The sequence below is a fragment of the Passer domesticus genome, chromosome 10, assembly GCF_036417665.1.
Source record: "Passer domesticus isolate bPasDom1 chromosome 10, bPasDom1.hap1, whole genome shotgun sequence".
In the NCBI taxonomy this organism is placed as follows: domain Eukaryota; kingdom Metazoa; phylum Chordata; class Aves; order Passeriformes; family Passeridae; genus Passer; species Passer domesticus.
In genome coordinates this window covers 37,969,713-37,989,916 of record NC_087483.1, presented here as the reverse complement: position 1 = coordinate 37,989,916, position 20,204 = coordinate 37,969,713, and the positions used below count along the sequence as shown (strand labels likewise).

Genomic DNA, 20,204 nt, shown 5'->3' with positions numbered 1-20,204 from the left:
ATCAGATGGATACCTGGAAAACTACCCAAAACCTTCCTGTGATGTAGGATTGCTGATGCTAAACACTTCCTAGTATTCTTCCTTAGTGGTTTTTTAAAAGGTCCCATGATAATTCCTAGGAAATATTACAGCTGATGGTATCATATATTGTTTAGTTTTTCCTAATACAATGCACAAAGTTTTCTTAATTCTTCCCTTTATGCTTAGCTATCTTCTTTTCTATCACTCTTGAGACACTTTGTTCAGACTGCATTATTTGCCTGTTCCTGGGCACCTTTTCCTCAAAGATCTGCAACATTAGCACTGTGAGTCACAGCAAGTTTTACCTCTTTATTGATCTTCTGATTCTGGGTGTTTGGGGTAATTTACTTTTTTTTTTTTTTCCTTGCCTCTTTCCTGTTGCTTTTCACTGAACATCTAACTGGAAAGATATGTGCTGACCCAATTTGCTTAGACAGTATCTTTTAACCCTAGCACAGAGGAATCTTGGAGAATATGGCAATTTCTCAGATTTAGAAAATGGGCTAGATTCAGGGGGGAGACATTATATTCTGAATAATTCTTTTCAAATATTTTTTTTACTTCAAATTGTGATGCTTTCACTGCTTTTTTTCTTTTTTTTTAATGGGCATGTGATGTAGACAGGTTGGGTTTTTCCTGGACATCTGCAACCAGCCCATGAGGATGGGACACTGTGTGCTCTGTGGATATTCTGCAGATGTGACTGTGTTAGCGCCGTGCAGGAGCTCACAGGCACAGCCACAAAAAGGAGGATGAATACAGCTGGGAGGGTTTGGTCAGCTCAGAGCTCAGGGAGAACATTCTTGTAGCTACCAGAAACATTACCAGTATCTACAAAGAAGTTTTTCCATTGCAAGCTCTTCAGGGGTGTCAGTGCTCTGGGTAAAATTGATAGTGTCTGAAAAGAAAAATACCAGCAGGAAATACAGATAAACAGATTGTACACCTAAGTGTTTTTCTCAGTCCTTAATTTCCTATTAAAGAAATATCCCATGCATTCCCAAGGGACACATTTCTTTGCAAGCAGTGACAACCCTTGTAGCTGGCAGTGTGTAAGAAAAGCTTCTGTTGAAAGATGCTGTTAAAGAATCACATGTTCTGTTGATAGCAACCTGATATTGCTTCAAATTTCCTATTACTGAAAGAAATACATTTAGAGTAGTCTGTAAAATAGTCCTTTTGCCTGGAACCACCACCTTTTCTCATACAAGTCATCATCTTTAATAGATAAGCTTTCCATTAAGAGCTAGAGAAGGTGCTAGTTTTTCTTTCAGCAGTTAGAAATAAGAACAATAAATGTGTGGGAGAAATGCATCAATTTGGTTAGGAACATCAAAGTGTGTTCCTATCTGAAATATAGACAAATCAGTTCAGAGAAGGCTCCAAGTGTAGAATTATTGACCCTGGAGGATAAGATCCAGAATAACCTTCCTAGACTGTACTTTGTCAATTTTAAGTAGTGTTTGCAAGGTGAATAGTTATCCCCCCTCAGCAAAATATTAATAGTAGATTGCATCACAGCTTTTCCTAAAAGTTTTTTCTCTTTATAAATTACACTACTGTAAAAGTATATTAGTGTTCTATATATCTATTAATCTTCTGTAAGATAAAATGAATAAATCCAAGTGATTGATGTAACTCATAAAAGCCCATAATTGTCTCTTTCTTTCTGCTCTGGTTGCTAATTTCATGATGTGGTCTCAATTCTGGGGCCAAGTGGTTGAGCCCTCTCTGTGGTGTGTCGGAATCCTGAAAGCAGTGGGGTCTGCAGGTGCTCCATCCAAGTGAAGGGTGAAAGATTAAACCAGGAGATCACAGGGTTAAAATCACTTTTTTAATCTCCTTAAATATAAATACAAATCTCATAAATTAACATTTGAGATTAAATTCTTCTTTCACATGGTGCTAAGTGTAAGTCTGCTCTGTGATACTTTGAAACCCACCAGGCAAAAAAAAAATTGTTTTATTCAAAATGCTTTTGCGCCGTCTATTTAAGAAATGCACTGTCTTCCTGACAACTCAAATAGGAAACAGTCCTGACCATATTGCCAAGCAAGAAAGAGCAGCTCATCCTGTGACATACTCTGTATGTATATGTAAGACAACATCCTGGGAAGTTAGCAGGTGAATTCTGTCCTTCAAGGTTTACAACACAAATATGACTTGTTTCAAGAAATGTATACATCAGAAACAAGGGGGGGAAAATTGCTGAATTCAGTTAAATGCTGCCAATCAGAGCCTAGCACTTATATAATCACCTTTGGTCCATCAACAACTGTCAACAGTATATTTTGAAAATAACTTTTTAATGAAATCTGAAGCAAACAAGATTGTTTAAATCATCTTTGGGAAGATTAGTTTCCAGGGGGAGTTATTCTGTTATACTGTGATTTCCAGTAACTGCGTCAAATCTCTTCAGCAGTGATAGTGATTATGGACAGAGTGATTCCAAGTCCATCTGTGAATTCAGGCTGCAGTCTTACAGGAGAACAAGACCCCCCTTGCTCCTGATGTCTGCTCAGAGTGTGCCTCATTAACCACTGCCTTCTGAGCCTCACTCCAGCTGCTTTTCCCTCAGCTGTCCCCTCATCAAGGCAGCAACATCCCAACTCGGAGGCAGAAGTGCTTGGGAGGCTGTGTCAAAAACCTGGACAAAGTAGGTGGCATTCCTCTGCTCTCTCCTCATCCACAGATCTGGGTGTTTGTTTTTTTTTTGATAAATATTTGGCGACCAGTTTAGTCAGTCATGGTAAATTTAGTAAATCCATGGTAAATCTACTCTGCCTACTCCCAGCCATCATCTTGCCCTTCCTTAGCACGTCAGACTTTAGAAAGGATGTGCTCCATGATTTCCCAGGGGATGAAGTGAGTCTGAGCAGCTGGTCATCTCCCAGACTGTTTTTAGCCTTTTTGAAAACAGTTGCTGGATTTGAGGTCTTTCCTGTTTGTCAGGACCCTCTCACAATCTTCAAAACCTTTCAAACCTGTTAGTGAGAGGCCTCACAATAACATCAGCTGGCTCTTTCAACACACTTGAATGACACCCACCCTCTAGGCCATGTTTGGGTTTGGATTGCTCAGGGCACCCCAATTCCCTGCTCTCTCTGACTGTAGTAGGCATTGTGTAGGGAATAGAATAAAACTTCAGAGGACTTGAACTAGTTGTGAAAGAGCCAAATGGATTCCTTGGAGTTCAATATGATATCACTGAGATAGGCACCGTTGGTTTTGTCTAGTGATGGATGCTAAATGATCATCAAGCCAAAATTTAAATAATCAACTACAAAGAAATAGTTTTCATTCACAATTGTGTCTCTAATTTAGCTAGAAGGACATGAATGGTTCACTTCAGGTCTCTTTAGGAGATCTAAGCTTTACTTAGGGAGAAGGTCTTGAGTTTGGTCTTCCAATATCAACAAATTGCCCCACAGCAGTCCTGTAAGAGCTGCTGCATTCCCCACCTTTCTCTACAGCTTGAATGTGGGATATTCTTCTACGCTAGCATTGTGTGAGATTCAACAAATATTTGGAGAACAGCCTTACTGTGGGTTAGCCCCATTTTTTTTTTCTGATTGAAAACTCAGTAATGGTTTTCTTAAAATGCTGATTATTAAATTCCTTGCTGCGTTACATTTTGGCAATGCCTACAGATAGAGAAATAATACATGCTTAAGGCAGGCATGGGAAGAAGATGTGTAATTCTTTGTAAGTCTCATCCTTCTGAATTCAGTCAGAGTTTTATGGAGAGCAAGCACAGAGGTAAAACTCCAGCCTGGTCTTTGACTCGGACTAACAACTTTTGCTCCTGCAAAAATGATTCACATTTTTAATGTTAGTTTGGGTCCTACACATTGAAGGCTTGTATAAAAATAATTTAGAAATTCTAGATAGGAAAATTAATGTCAAAGCAGTAATAACACCTGAAAAATTTATCAAATTGATATTTTTCAGCTATGGAAAGAAATTATCATTAACCACAGTTGAGCACTTGCAGTTTTCTGCCATACAGGAACTTCATTCTCCCCTCAGTCTGTGAGCTGATGTAGTGACAAGCTGCAGAGAGATGACAGATTTCGCTAAGGATTTGGAGTCTGAACACCTGTGCAGTGTCATGCATTTAAAAATAGAATGTGACAGCAAAACACATCAACCTTCTAATGTCCAAATGGAAACCACGGGGTTTTTTTCCTCAGCTTTTATCCAGAGAAATCACTTTTAATCATCACTGGCCAAGTGAAAATACAAAGCAAGGCTGTTTAGTTGTGGTCCAGAATAAACAAGAACAAGTCAGAATGGTAAGCACAGGTGCATAGAAAATATTCAGTAATGCCCATTTATTTCTCCTCAGTGCTGTTTTGCATCTCTGAGGGTGCAGGTTATTAAAGGTCCAAAGTGATTTCTTCAGGAAACCCTGGGAGGTGGGTTAGCAGAGAGCTGCCAACCAAAGCTGCTCTGCATACCTTGGCTTCTGCGAGAGTCACTCAACCCTCCAATGAATGCATCAGAAAATACAACCAACACAGGTTTTTTTTGTTTCCAATAATCTTCTCTCTGGGAGAAAAAGAAGCATTAACCAAGGGCAAAAAGATAAAAAGAGGCTTGCTTGATTGCAGGGTTAGATGTGTGCATTCTGCTCCCCTCTGGAGGGGCGTGCGTCACTGGCAGTGTTGGAAGGGAACATCTCTGCTGCCCATCTCCCTTAATAGTATCCTTGAAACGTTAATCAAATCGAAAGCACGTAATCTTTTCTCTTTTTTTTTACAGAGGGAACGAGGTTTCCCAGTCTTCCAGAGCCTCTGAGCCCTCTGCCAGGCTGCTCTGCTCTGCTATAAGGTTGAATGTAATTGCTGGACAGCGCCATGGGCTGCCCAGGAACCCAGTCTATCCCATTTTTACATTACATGATGCTAACCTTTATTAGTGCTCTTTCTTCAGCAAAACCTTTGTTTTCAGAAATCAGATGTTTTTTCTTCATATTGAGTACAATAATTTTGAGAAGTGGTTTTGGCCTCTTTTCTACTGCAATCCTATTAGCTGTGTTTAGGACATTTATTCAGTGTTTTGGAACAAGATTTTTATGTGACTGTATGACAGGGAATTAAAGAGGGTCCATATTTAGCTCTTCTGTGCTCTCATTTATGGATGAGAAAGACAGAAACCTACTTTAAACTCAGACAAGAATTAGCATTTTGGATGACAAAAGCTATCACACATGAATGGGTTGCTTCTTAAAATCAACAAAATAAATTAGACTCCCTGTTTAGGAGCATCTGGCACCCTTAGAACCTAGTTCATATAATGATGTCTCTGTTTGTTAAAAAGAATTATGTAACAATGTGGTTGATTTATTTCAAGATGATTGGCTTAGCAACTTAATTGGCTATGCAGTATAGCAGAGCACATTAAAAAAAAATAATTTAATTAGCTCATTTGTTTGTGGATGACTGCAAGCACTGCGCATCAGGCTCGGCTCCTTTAGAGGTGAGCAGCCGTTTGATCCTGTGAGGAGCCAACCCTTGTCAGCTTCCACGGAAACCGTGCTCACAGCCAGGGAGCAACAGCACCACGCTGGTGTTCAGGTGTTGTGACAACCCACAGAAACCTTCCTTGGAACCCAAGGAGTGCTCCGTGACTGCTGGCAGGCTCAGGAACCTTCCTGGGGAAACAGCAAGGCAAAAATGTGCCTTGAAGAATAGAACTCGTTTTCTCCCTCTGTGGCTTCTCTTTTCTCTCGAGCTGATATTCCACCTTCAAGCTCCCAAATAGTATTAGCATCCCAGAAAATTAGCATGCTGGATCCAGGTTTTAGATTGATCCTGGTGCAAAGTTTTAGGTCCTCTGTTTCCAGGATGGCTACTCATACATGAAAAACAGACATTTGCAACACCATTTGACTCCTTCATGAGGTCACCACCTCCCACCTGAGACAGAAAAGTACTATTATTATTATCATCATTGTCATTATGATTATTTTTGTTATAAGAATAAAAATAAACCTCCTAGTAACATAAGAGTAACATTTATTGTAATGTGTTCAAATTACTTAATATCCAAGTAGTATTTTCAGAATAGCTCTTGACAGTGGTTCAAATAACATTCAAGATCTCTCCATTTTATTTCAGTACCAGATGCAGCCAAGAGATTGCTGACTTGTGGGAAATTTCCAGTTAAGTGTTTATTAAGTTGTTTCTGTACTCTAATTTTACACCAATGTAAATAAAATTAGAGGTGTGGATGTTGATTTCTCTAGTGTTGTTACGTTAAAATACTCTGTGTCCCACATGATTTCCTTTTTCCATTTCTGTAATTGAACAGCAAATTCCCCACTTCTCTCACACCCCACAAAGCACACAAAAAACAAGGAAAAAACCTAAATTAAAATCAGAACGAGGATTTGACTTAAAACATAAAAGAATAGGGCTGAAATTCCTTACTTATTGCACCCTGTAGTTCCTAGATACAGCTGCACATCTGGTGTGTGAGATAATGCGCTGTTTAGAGACCGTGGTAGAACACAGAAAATTGGAAATGAGTTTCAAGTCTTAGCACTACATTTCTTCACTACTGGGAGCAAGTAAGGCCCTTCTTTTCACTCTTTTTGTAGGTTGTGTGATTTGATTCCCTCTGTTTTTTTGCTCTGTAAATAATATATGCATGAAGGAAATCAAGAAAGGAATCATTCTGTAAGAAGTATTTTGTGCAGAACAGCTGAGGAGATTTTTTTATCAGTTCTCAGACTATATACCAAAGTTTAGTTGAGATATTAGCCACAGGATAAAAAAAAATAAGAAATGGCTAGTTGAGGACATGGGTGGAGCAATAAAAGCAGCATGTATCTTGTTCATTCACTTACCACATAAAATAAATCATCAAAGGCAAAGGGGCTTTGCCACTCTCTGCAGCAGAGGATATTCTCTCAGGACTGGCTGGTGCTACAATTACTTTTGCCACAATCACACCTCTCTGTTATTTGTGTGTTCCTAGCCTGTAGCTATCAGACAGAAGTTAAACCTGCAGCCAATGTGCTTCCCTGTCACCTTCTACTGAAACTCGTGGCTGTCTGCACGGGTCTGACTTCTGGTGAGGAATATTTTCCTTGCACAGTCATGCAAAATGCAAGACTAGTTTACAGAAATATGATCCAGGTGTAGTGCATTAACTTTGGAATTACTGTACAGGAAATCAAGTGCGTCCCTAAATGTAGAACATCAGGCCTGATCTGACCTTTTAGTTCCACACACTGGTGGGAGCATCACAGCCTGGCTGCGAGGCAGGGAAGCAGCATCCCAAACCAGAGAGAGGAGCAAACTGGGGACATTGTGACCCTTCCTCTCCCTCCAGCCTGTTTATCCCATGTAGTGGCCGTGGAGATGGAGAAAAGCAGCCAAGTGAAGCATGTTGTTGGCCCTCCAGAGAAGACATCTCCTCCCAAGCATTGAGCAGCAGTGACCTGCACATCAGAAGTGTTTGGATATTTTGTTCCATATTCAGCTGTCAGGATTTTTGTAGAATTTTGAGCAAAGTTGAACCAGAGCTTATTTTATAAGGAATGAAACTAATCTGCACTAATGAGATGTTGCACTTTGCTGGCTGGACAGAGATCTACTGAGATCCTTCTTTTCTGGAGCATGATATGGAAATACTGACTCTGTTCAGTGAAGGAACACAATCAAGCTCCTTGTTCCCTGAAGGTGGGTGATAACAGTCCTTGTTTCTCACTGAGTGCAGCCATCCTGCTCTCCTCCATGCATGGCTTGTGGACAGGAGAAGCTGCTGTGCCTCAAACAGGAGCTGGAAGATTCCCAGCCTCAAACCCAGCTAAGAAGAATGGGGAAACCAGATTTATTTACCAGTTTCTGAGCCAAAATTTGTAGCAGACTACCTTGCATATACTCTGGTGAATTTGATGGTGGTGACTGGTCCGGATTAGGTTTGTACCAGTGGGTGATCCAGGCACACAGAGCTGTGCTCCATTTATCCTTATCCCTGCTGCACCACAGGCAGGTGGGACAGGCAGACAAGCCCTTCCTGAAATGGTTCACCACAAGAACTGGCACTCCTGTAGGTATCAGAAGCTGCAATGTAATTTGATGTAACAAGTTTATTGGCCTGATCATGGAGACTCGGAGACTTATAAAATCACATTTTTATTACTGATTCAGTCACGCACATACATATTTATAGCTTTGTAATTGATCACATAGGGCAACACATTAAATTTTAATACAGGGAATTACTTCCTGTCCCTGTAGAACCACCTTTTGTATCCACAGGAGACAGTTTAAAACATTTACAGCGGAGCTGCTTTTATGTCTGTCATACACTTATTACCAGCTTTGGTCTAGGCAGTTACATTTAGATTTGTTTCCTTCTTTGATCTCCACAATCTGTGGGAAAACACACATTAGGAACAAGAAGGACTACGTGACTTTTGAAGCCTGGCATCACTTACCCATCACCAGTTCTTGTAGCTTCTCTTTATCAGCTCACATCTCACATCTCTTGTTCTAAAAACCTGCTTTTCCTAACCCCTGAATGTTTGGGATTTGAAATTACTCAGGGCTCTTGTTAACACTCATCCCCAAACCTATTCATGACCAGTGCTTAGGTTTCTTATACAGACTCAGAATTTGACAGTTTAATGAAAAACACCTCACTTTGTCCTGTTCGGTCAGTGTGTGAATTAAGCAGTAACTATAAGTCTTATTAGCAATTTGGGTGCTTCTGAACTGGCTTATTCAACTTCTTAAATAGTAGTGGGAACTGACTACTGCAAATTGGTAATTTTCAGAGTAAGTCTTAAATTAGCAAAGTCTATTTTGGAAGCAGATTCATTATTTGCCAGGGAGATCAAGACTGTGGTCAGCTGAAAAAAAGAGTAACCCCCAAAGAAATCTGAAAACTGAGGTGTTTAAGGAACACTTTGGTTTTGTTACCCTGCATGGTCAAGTTCTGGAGCAGGGAAAAGTCAAAGGGGTTGTAAGGGGAATGGGGATATGAGTATCCATGGAACCTTCCTGGCTGAAGGTGTCCCTGCCCACTGGTGGGGGTTGGAACAAGATGATCTTTAAGATCCCTTCCAATCCAAACCATTCTGTGATTCTATGATTATCTGAGCTTTGAGGAGGGGAAAAAGTCTGCTGTAAGTGAAGACAGAGAAGCCAACAGAGCTGAGATTTCACACTGAGGGCTTATCTAAATTGACCTCAGGTTCAGGCCTTTGGGGGTTTTGCAGGTTTGGGATCCAGCTGGCTGGATCCACTAATCCACTGATATTTGCATTCCAGTTTGCATTATTTGTGCTGACATAGGAAAGATTTTTTTCATGTTATGCTTTTATACAGCCTTTCCTGTAAAACACCACTGGTGCACCTCTGAAGAGAACACTTCCCCCTGCCCTGTTGCTAGGGTTGTGCATTTTCTGGTATATGTGTTTCAGACATGTGTGCCTTAAAAGCCACATGCTAGAGCACCATTCTCCTCACCCCCAGCTCCCCTGGATGATTTATCTGCTGTCAGGCCTTGTTTCACCAACTGCAAGCACCCTGCTAGTACAGTTCTTTTACACAACCTGGAAATGTTATTCTTTATATGCCAGTTGGAATACATCAAATGCATAGTGAAATGAGACCAAATTAACACTTGGGGTTATGTGCACTGTAATTCACAGTAAAAGAAAGATTGGAAGATGTAAAGATGTGTTGAATGTGCTCCCTTCTTGTTTGATACAGATGTGGAGCAAATAGGTTTGAAATTATATTTCTGCATGCAAATGACAGCAATTTGTATTAACTCCTATTGTGCTAGAATGTAACATTTTCATCTGATCTAAGCCTTTCTGTCTTCAGATCCTCTTTCTGTTCTTACAGTGCATTTACAACGATCTTAGATATTAATTATCTTGCTAACTTCCTGCGAGGGAACAAACCAGGCACATGTTGTGACATTCTTCCAGGCAATCTAGGTGTCAAACTCATCTCCCTTTGTTAAACACAAGTCATGGATTTATTATATCAGGGCAGATGACTGACCAACTTCTAATTAAGCCCTGTTAAAACTTACATGGTGACTGGATTTCAAATTTGAACCATGTCATTTTCAAAGCATCCTAAACTTGTCATTTTGGTTTTTTTCCGAAAAGGAATTCTGATTTTCCTATTCTTGGGGACATAAAAAAATGCCTGAATAAATTAAAAGAGATTAAAATTGAGTTTCAATAGGACCTCACAGTATGAAGCCACTGTTAGTACACCATTATGAAGAACACAATGACTGCAGGCGTGGCTAGCTCATGCCAGGCAAAAGCTAATATTGTTTCACCTTAAAAGTTAATAATCAGGCAGCCTCAGTCAATGATTTTCTCTTCTTTAAGAGAGTAATTCATTTAGGAAAGCAGCATGCATGCGTGTGTGTAGGCAGCAATGAAATACCTCCAAGTGCCCCAGTGTGCTACCTCAAGCTAAGTGCTTTGAAAAGGGAAAAGAATTTTAATTTAATTTAGAAAACTTCTGTGGCCTTCCACGCATTGAGCAGGGAGGGCACAAGCTGTGAGCAGGCATGAGGACAGGCAGTTCCAGCACAGCCCAGGTTGCACACTGGCTGCATGGTGGGGAGGAGGACAAGCCTCAGCCTGGCCTTCATCCCAAACCCGTGCTGTCGTCTGGAGCACGTGGGGAAAGGCAGTGACAAGGGCTTGCCCAGCCAGGGACAGCTTTTGGTGCACTTCTGGGGTGGTGCTCACGGCCAGGCTTTTCCTGGGCCTCCACCTTACTTAAAGGATGTCAGTGGAGGAGCTTCTCCCCAGTGTGTGACCCTGTCATCCCTGGGCTGCATTTCCAAAGCAGCCTCTGCCCTTGGTTTGCCCTGCTGCGCTCCCTGAGCAGCAGTGGGTGCCCCTGTGCCTCTGTGCCAGTGCCAATCCAGCCTGCTCCTGCACTTCCCACGTGCTTCTGTCACAAAGCTTTGAAGCAGAAATATTTTTCTTAGGGAGATGCCACAAATGCACTGAGCAGCTCCCAGGGCTTGGTCTGCCTGTGCTGCTCAGGGTGCATTAGTGACAGCACACGTGGGCAGCAGGGTTTCCAGGAAGAATCATCATCCCTGAAGAAAACAGCAAAAGTGTTCTCTGGAAGAGAGCTTTTAACCTGACAGTATTATTAGTCAATCTCCCCTGTCCCTGCCCAGCTGATGGGCTCTTGGATACATCCACACACTTCCTTCAAACAGCAGGAGTATTCAGGAGGAATTCAAGAGCCACTGGATAACCCCACTTGACTGGTTCTGTAGCAGGAGCTTACCAGGAACTTGCCAGGAACTTGGGGTGACCACAGCTTTCTTGAGGTGTCAGTGCTGAAAGCACTTGGGGCAGCTCTTTTCCACTGGGAGCTTTCCATGCTGAGCTCTGTGGTGACCCTGCCTGAGCCTAGAGTGGTGCCAGAAAAACACCTTTTAATGCTTTAAACAGAGCACTTCCTTCCTAACCCAGCTGAGGGCTAGGAAGGAAGTGCACGCTCTGACAAGAGGCACTAAACTGTGAAAGCTGGGACAAAGTCCGGAAACTTGGGATTTGTTTCTGCTCACTCTCCCCTGGCTACAGTTGTCTCCCACTAAAGGCAGTGGAGTTTGGAAGCACACACACTGTTCTCCAGGAATGGGATCTTTATCTCCATCACATCACCGGCAGGTTGTTAGAAAATGCAGCCTGCAGTGAAGCAACACAGAAATCTTATGCTTGATTTAAATAATGGTGTTCATTGCCTATTAAAATGTAACTTCTTGCTTTAAAAAAAGATTAATTAAAGTGTACAAGAATGCAATTCAGTTACATTTAATGCTTCAGCCCAGTGCTCACTTTCATCACTCATTCCCAGAAGTAGTATTCAGGGAAGCACGGCATTCTCAGTTCTGCCATTAAAAGCACAAATGACTATCAAACCTGTTCTTTTCAAAAGCCTGGCTCAAGTATCACCATTGTTAGATTTTTCATAACATATTACTTTGGTCATTACTGTTTTGCAAGATAATTGTATCAGTGATCTAACTTTTGACAGGATCCAAAGTGGCTGAAAATAGTTCACTGCAGCACCTTTGTCTTTTAAAGGCCATTTGGGGCTTGTTATTTTAATCCTTGTGCAGCCTGATTTATCACTTCAAACATCTGTCAGCTGTGCTTTGTCTTGAAATTGATAGTGATAGTGTTACTGATTTTTCAAGAGCAGCTGGTAGAGGTTCATTAGTTAAGCTCTCAAAGGGAGTAGATAACTGTAATATTTTTCTTTGTTAATCATCTCTTACGCGTTGTAATAATACAGAGCTTGAAATCTGCTAGAAATGCACAGCTTCTCTTTGTTTCTAACTCGTCAGAAGCATCCTTTCATTCTTTTAATCTGGTTTGATTATTAAAACTCTCCTCTTCATAATGCAGTAAAAAATTGAATAATTGCACATGAGTGGGAAGAGAGAAAAACCAGCCTTTGCTGTGTCGCGTTTCGCACTGAGAGAGGTCATCGGGGTCTCAGAGTTAACGTCCAAACCCAAAACAACTCCGGAGAGGAGATTAAGGGCTCTTCCATAATTGATTTTTAATTTAAACTTTACAAGGCATAAAAAACCCTCATGACAACTTCAGTGAAGTCAGGTTCATTTCCAACAGCTACAGCAGTTTTCCGTCCCTGCCCACAGAACAGCCTTCATGCTGAACTACGGCTCTTGAAGCGTTTCCCCCCAGAAATCTTTGCCAGCCAGGCTCCAGCTGAGCACCACGGTGGCTCCAGCCCAGAGATTCCAGGCACTGGAGCATCTGGGAAGTCTCCTGCAGCTGAGAGCGTATCAGCGCTAGCGCCGCTTCCACGGGCAGCGCTCACACACAGATAATTACCGCTGGAAATTAGTATTTTAATGAACTGATCCCAGCAAACGTGCAGCGAAATCTCCCAGGCATTAAGGAAATAAGCGGGAGGGGAAATTATTAACTGTGAAGTTCAGCAGAGGGCTGGTTAGCAGGTGCTGGCTGGGCAGAGGGGCTGTGTCCCTGCTTCCCTTTGCTGGGATGGGCTCTGGTCCTGCAGGCTGCCCTGGGTTTTAGGGACAGGGTTTAGTGGGATTTGGCAGTGCCGGATCAGTGGTTGGACTCGATGTTTTTTACAGCCCTTTCCAACCTCAATGACTCCATGAGCTGCACCTGCAAGCAGCACAACTTCAGTGTAGATTGAAAACACCTGGCATCTCACAGGATTTCCAGGTGCATGGGATTGTCTTATAAATGGCCCTAAAAATAACTAAATGTCAGATCTCCACCCTAAAAGCACATCTCAGTCTCATAAGACAGTACATGTGTCCATAGTAGCAGTGAAGCTCAGTGCAAAATGCATTGTGAGAATTCAGCCTGAATATCAAGAAAATGCATAGAGTGACTGAAAAAGCCACTTGAGAATCAGTGGGGATTATTTGGTGCTAATGTAATAATAATCTAAGTTTTCTGTATCTACTGTATCTCAATTTGATATTTTTATACAAGGCTTTTTCAGACCCTTCACAGAAAGGTTTACATTTGTTTTATTTCTCTGCCCTTCCAGAATACCTCATATATAGTGAAGAACTAAAACTACTTAGTGATATCTAAGAAAAAAAATTAAAAGTTTTCCCCCAACACATATACAAATAAGACCTAATTTTAATCTCAAAGATCTCTAATTTAGATTTAAGATGGGGGGAGGGGAGCCTAAAGAGTCGGTCTTCAAGAAGAATTGGTGCACATTTTTGGCGAGAAACATTTCTCTGAACAAATTTTCTGTTCTCTCAGCAAAAAGGTAGATCAATTCAATGCATGGATATAATTTAAAAGCAATCTATGCTCTAAGCAATTTATCCAATTGCGGCTGGAGGGAACACTTCAGATAACCTAAAACTACTTGTCAGGGTTGTGAAAAAGGCACATTTTTGAAATAGGAAATCTTTGCAGGCTTTATTTTTAATTTTCACTCTTTTCTTCTGCTACTGCTTCTTCCTCCCAGTTTTGTTTCTTTACTGAAGTGCTGTTTTAGTAAAATAGTATTTTGCTTGCTTGCACAAATGAGAGATTTTTAAAGTGGTTTTTTTTTCCCCTGTAAAATATGATAAGAGTTTGAAGTGTCAATTTGGTTTAAAAAATATGCAATGAAATTGCATCTGGGATTGGAAATTTCTCTCAACATACCCCTTTTGTCTGTGGGTTATTGGGATGTTATCATCTCATGTTCTCATTAAACTAAAGATTTCTACCTGTACCTTTGCTGGCCTTTAGGTGGCTGCAGGTGCAGACAGAGATCTACATCTAGATCAGAGATCTAGATCTTTCTCCCTCACATGGTTTGAGGAGGAAAGGCAAATCCCCTTTCAGTGGTCCTGTCTGGCTGAAGGTGAGCCCAGGCGTGGCCAAGAGGGCCAGAGGCACCTGGGCTGTGTCAGGACCCAGGACTGGGCACTGGCGAGGCCACACCTCGAGTGCTGTGTCCAGTTGTGGCCCCTCAGTTCAGGAAGGACAGTGAGGGGCTGAAGCCTGCCCAGAGAAAGATCTGGAGCACCAGGAGTGGCTGAGGGAGCTCAGGGGGCTCAGCCTGGAGAAAAGGAGGCTCTGGGGGTCAGGCTCTGCTCCCAGGGAACCAGCAACAGGATGAGAGGTCGTGGTCTTAGCTGTGCCAGGGGGGTTTAGGTTGGACATGAAGAGGGATTTCTTCACAGAAATGGTGATTAGACACTGGAGTGGGCTGCCCAGGGAGGTGGTGGAGTTACCATCCTTGGAAGTGTTTAAGGAAACCTGGATGTGGCAGCAGTACCATGGTCTGATTGAAATGGTTCTGTTCAGTCACAGCTTGTCCTCTCTGATCTCAAAGGGCTTTTCCAGCCTCAATGATTCAATGATTCTGTTTACAAGCAGAAAATCCAATGGGCTGCAAGGTTCAATTGTGAAGGCTTTCTTTCCTGCTGAAGCATCTTCCCATTGTATTTTTAACTAAAATTGTTAAAATAATCCAATTCTGTTAGTTATTGAACCGAGGATTTCTGGCTACCTTCCCTGAGTGAAAGAAAGTTGCAGCAGCATTTAAAGATTTCTAAATTGTAACCTCCCTAATTTGTCTGGGGGATTTTGAGAAGTCTGAGTGCTCTGCCACTGTGCAGCTGGAGATCAGCCCCCCTGACTCCCAGCTCTGCACTTTCCCCCCATAATGGATATCTTTGTTAGATTTGGCACGTTGAACCCCACAGTCCTTCTGTATCATCGGGTTCAAAATGAAACAGAAATCAAGTAAACTCTGAATTTGTGACTTAATTTCATCTTTGCACCAGAGTGAAGAACCAGTCATTGCCCCAGAAGAGAGGAAACCAGGCACAAGAACCTGCTGGGGTTTATTTACTTACACTTTAGCAAGGACAAGGCTTTAGAACCTAGAAAGGGATTTTGAGTGCCTGAGGGTGAGGGCACCCTCAGCTACAAGGTTCAGTCTCTCTTCTGGATATTCACACCCCACCACCAGCTCAGTGCTTGGTGGATTATAGAATCACAGAAGGGTTTGGGGTGGAAGAGATTTTAAAGCTCATCTCAGAGCAAGCCATGCCATGGTGGGCAGGGACACCTTCCACCAGACCAGACTGCTCCAAGCCACATCCAGCTGGGCCTTTTTGCTTCATTGCAGAGCAGCTCCACTGCATCCTGAAAAATAAGGCTGTGGCTGGATGCAACAAGCATGGCACTCTCACACAGTCCTGCTGAAAGATGTTGCTTGGCTCCCAAATTCCTCACAGCATTCCTGACAGCAATCACATCTGCAGCCATAAAACCCTCCACAGCCTCTGTCTTTGAAAAAAAAAAATTAATAACTAGTAAAGTTCAAGCTCAGCTTGTTGTGATGAATTATTGGAGCCCGTCATCATTTTCTTGGGGGGAAAAAAAGACTAAAAGACTATAATGGAACACAATTTTATGGTTTTTTCCATTTAATTGATGATGGGCTGAGTTTTTATTAATATTTCTGGGCTCCAGTGTAAGATGCTGAAAAAGCTAATATGAGATCATTGTATCTGGTTAATGTGTGTGCTTTGCAAAATTGATAAGCCCTGTCAAGACATAAATTATTTAAAATTTGATAAATGTGTTGAAATCACTGAATTTTCAAACCGATAAAGCAGAGTTATTTCTCTTCCCCGCCACACAGCCCCCTTCAAACTGGGGCTTTTGTGCAGCCACTCGATGGGGCCACGTTATCTCATGGCCTGTGAGGAGCCAAAATCAGCACAGGGAACTCAGAGAGGTGTCCTGTGCTGCTGCAGAGGGGACACAAGTGCAAACCCATGGGACACTTGGGCATGGAAGCAGCAGAGAGGGAGGATTCCTCTGGAATCCTCCCCCAGTAAGAGTTTTTCACTGGTGAAACTGGGGGCTACAGGAGGAGGTACCCCTCCCCTCCAGCAGTGGGATAAAAAGCTCCCAGTGAGCAGCAGAATGGTGCTTCAGAGCTGTTTATTCCAACAGACCAATTCATTCCAGCTAATTGCTGAGAGTTTTTAAATGATTCCTGGCAGGGGTGAAGCTAAAGGAATGATTGCTGGTGATTGATGAATAACCTGGATAAAATTCCCAAAGCACCAGAACTATTAACTCTTGCATGGGGACACCTGCTTTTATTTAGTGCCTTGCCCACAGAGAAAGGCACTGGAGTGAGTTCCAAATGAACCCAAATTTGGGCAAATGGAGAAAATAGAGCATTTACTGATACCAGTGTTTCATCAGTGTCAGCTCATTTCTCAAAAATAGCTCACGGGGAATGTTATTTAACCCTGTGCTGCTCTGATCAGGATCATGCATGGAAGGGGGAGAGTTTGAAGAGCAGTCACCATCTTTTAGAGGAGGGCACAGGAAGAACCAAAGGTTTGAAGTTTGAAACTCCATAAATATGAACCACTCTGCACTGATTTGAGCTGCTCTCACCATTTACGCAGCAAAAGAAAACAGTGAGACACTCTGTGGATGGGGCCAATGTTGTGTTTCTTACTGGAAAATATCTACAGGCAAATGGAAATTTTAGGGTAACTGGGTGCCATTTTACAGCCTCTGTAATTGGGAAAAAGATTAGGTGATTTCTGGGTAGAAATTGATGGTTTGGAGGGAATGGGAAAACACTGGTGCAGCAGAGGAGAACTCTGGCAATAGCCATCTGTTTAAATGGATACACTAACTTCCCTAAGCTGGTATTTTTCAAATACCCTACCAGCAATATTTTTCACTATAGTGATGCATTACAGTGAAATGGAAAGATGCTGAGGAAGTAGTTTTTTTCCAGCATGTGCTGCATTCTTTTAATACAGATTTTTTTTATTGCCCGGAAATTGCTAAGCAATGTGAATAAACAGCTGAACAAAGCCATCGGCCCTTCCTCACTAACAGCAGAATGCAGCCAGTGAGGGAAGGGCCTTGGGAAAAACTGAGTGTTAGAGTTGGGTTCTCTTATACTGCAGAAAGCTTTATTCAAAACAGGAAAAAAATCTGCACACCACAAAGGTTTTACATTACAAAAGCACAAACATTATTCACATCTCTGAGCAGTGTCCCCTCGTTCCTGCTGCTGAGGCAGGCACCGAGCAGAACCAGGCGGTTCTTTGTTAAGTGCCTTTTTTACTGAATATTTGCAAAACACAACCAATTTACCCCCCCTAGCCACGAGGTCCCTTCCTGCAGCCCCCTGAGCTGACAGCTCTGTCAGCTCCTGAATCTCACCCCTGTAATGAAATTGGAGAAACAAGACAGCACTAGGATGGAGCAGAGTCAAGAATTAGGGCTGTGCAAGACTGGAGAATCCCACAACCTCACAAAATACTTCAAAAAAGAGAAGGGAAAAAAATACTCAAGCAAAGTGTAAGGTACAGCTTTCTGCAGTTCCTAGGGATTGTTGTCTGGGCCTTAAACAGGAGTATTGCATCCTTATAATTCAATTTATCAATGATTTCACATTCCTGTGTTGTGAAAGCTGTTCTGTTGCCACATGAAATAGCCCAGGTCACTGTAGCTTCAGGGGTGTGTTTCATTACCCCATGAATAAACCTCATTTCGTGTCACAATTACATAAATAAAAGTAGCAGTAGCCTAGCAAAGTGCAATTCTGTGATTTCTCCATCAGGGCCTTGAAATACTTGTGCCCTGGTAGGTTATTGATGTGGCAAACCCGCCTGGCTTTAGCATGTGCTAATATTTCCCACTCTTCAGCCATCCCCAGCCCTACACCCACATATTTCTTCTTTTCCTATCAGAGCTTTCAGCAAGGCACCCCTGGGAAAGCAGCTCTGCCATCTCATCTGGTGTGAGAGCCCCCAGAAGAGGCATACACTGAGCACATGGCTCAGCATCCTCTGCATTTCCTTGTAAAGGGCGAGGGGAGAGAAGCCAAAGAGCCATTGCAGGATTCCAGTAAGCATTGCAGAAGACAAGTAGCCCAGAAGGATATTTGAGGGGGTTCCTGTGCCCTTGCCAGAGGACAGTCAGAGCTGGGTGGGGACACCAGCAAAGCCAGATTCCCCTGTGAACTAAACAGCTTCCTTTCCATGTATTTCACCTCAAAATATCCAACCACTTTTCCCTCTGACTCAGTTGCTAACAGCAATTCCAGCTGTAGGTGCCCATGGTTTGAGTGGTCATTAGCATTTTAAATAGCATTTCATTTAGCCATGCAAATGAGGAAAGTTTCTGGTATTCCAGCACTGCCAGGCCCCTGGGCCCAGCTGTAATCTAGAAATGCAGCAGAAAAACCTCTTTTTTGTGCTTCTCAAGGCCTCAGGTCAGGCTGGGCATGGGTGAACATGTGCAGCACTTCTTGCTTCATGTGAGCAGAGTCACTTCTCTGCAGCAGGGGAGTGATTTCCCTGGCAGTGGGGATGGCCAGCTGATCCTGGGCTGGGACAGGCTTAGGAGTGACTGGAGAACCACACATAAACATGACAGAGCTTCACCAGGAACTTTCCATCACAGCAGAAGTGATGTTTCCCCCAGCATCATTATGACAGCGCTATTTGGGCTGGTACAGATCATCATCTGTCACTGTTTCCATTAGAATCTCCTATTTCCCCGGGTTCCCAGCTCAGCCATAAAAAATATATAAGATAGAAGCAGAAAGTTGACATACAAGGTCTCGGGCTGAGAGTGATCACTGTTGTCTTTTCTTCCCCCGCTTTTAATCTGAAGAAGGAAATAAGGTATTTTTGCAGAGACACACCTGGCCCACTGCATTTCCACCCAGCCATGGATTTATTTCTAGTAAAAAATAAGTGATAGGACAAGTGGAATGGCCTTAAGCTGAAGGAGGGCAGGTTTAGATTAGTTATTAGGAAGAAATTCTTTACTGTGAGGGCAATGAGGCACTGGAACAGGTTCCTGAAATTGTTCAAGGCCAGGCTGGAAGGTGTTCCTGCCCATGGCAGGGGGTTTGGAACTGAATGATCTTTAAGATCCCTTCCAGCCCAGACCATTCTGTGATTTTATGATTTAGCAATAGTGATGGTCACCTTTCAACACAAGCTGTGAATGTTGCTGCTGTTCCACATTTCATCTTAATCACTGCATTAGGGGTGATCAGGAAGGACACATGGTAGTGGGTTTGGGCTCTGGTTTGGAGCTATTGCTGCAGAACAGGCACAAGTGAAGATTAAGGGCTTTGGAGTTTCTAATCTTTGCCAGATGATGAAATGAAAAATTGTGATTTATAGAAATAACAGCTGGATATTGTAAAAACAGAGCCCTGTGAGGAACCAGAGGTGTAGGAGACCCTTTGGGATCAGGAGCAGAGGGAAAAGCAAGCCCAGCACTGAGGTTTCCCCCATGAGACACAAAGCAGAAAATTCCATCCCACACGTTCCATGTCTGTGCTCCATGTTTTGGCTGCTTTAGGCAAACTTCCACCCTGTAATGTTGCTGCTGCAGAGTGAAAACCCCATCCCTGCATTAGTTACACTGGGATCCACCACCTGGACCCTGGCACTGGGGGATCAGTGATGCAGCAAAAGAAGCATTTTGCCAGGAGGAAGGGCCAGCAGCAGTTTGTCACTGGGGACACGGGCAGGACAACAGCGTCCTTTCTTCTTCCCATTTTAAACATCTCTTTGTTACGTTCATATTTAAAGGGCCTAAAAAGTCAGATGATCATCCTGTTGAAACACAGATC

The 20,204-nt window shown here is 42.6% G+C and overlaps 1 protein-coding gene and 1 long non-coding RNA gene across 2 annotated transcripts in view; one reads left to right on the top strand and one right to left on the bottom strand.

Annotated features, from left to right (window-relative positions):
- Positions 1–20,204, top strand: part of NXPH2 (neurexophilin 2) — a 34,944-nt gene that overhangs the window by 11,029 nt on the left and 3,711 nt on the right. The window lies entirely within an intron of this gene.
- LOC135309478 (uncharacterized) lies at positions 11,556–13,099 on the bottom strand. The gene is made up of 3 exons (XR_010369734.1): positions 12,018–13,099; positions 11,847–11,925; positions 11,556–11,722 (listed from the first exon to the last, which is right to left on the bottom strand). It is a non-coding gene; the product is annotated as an uncharacterized LOC135309478 (long non-coding RNA).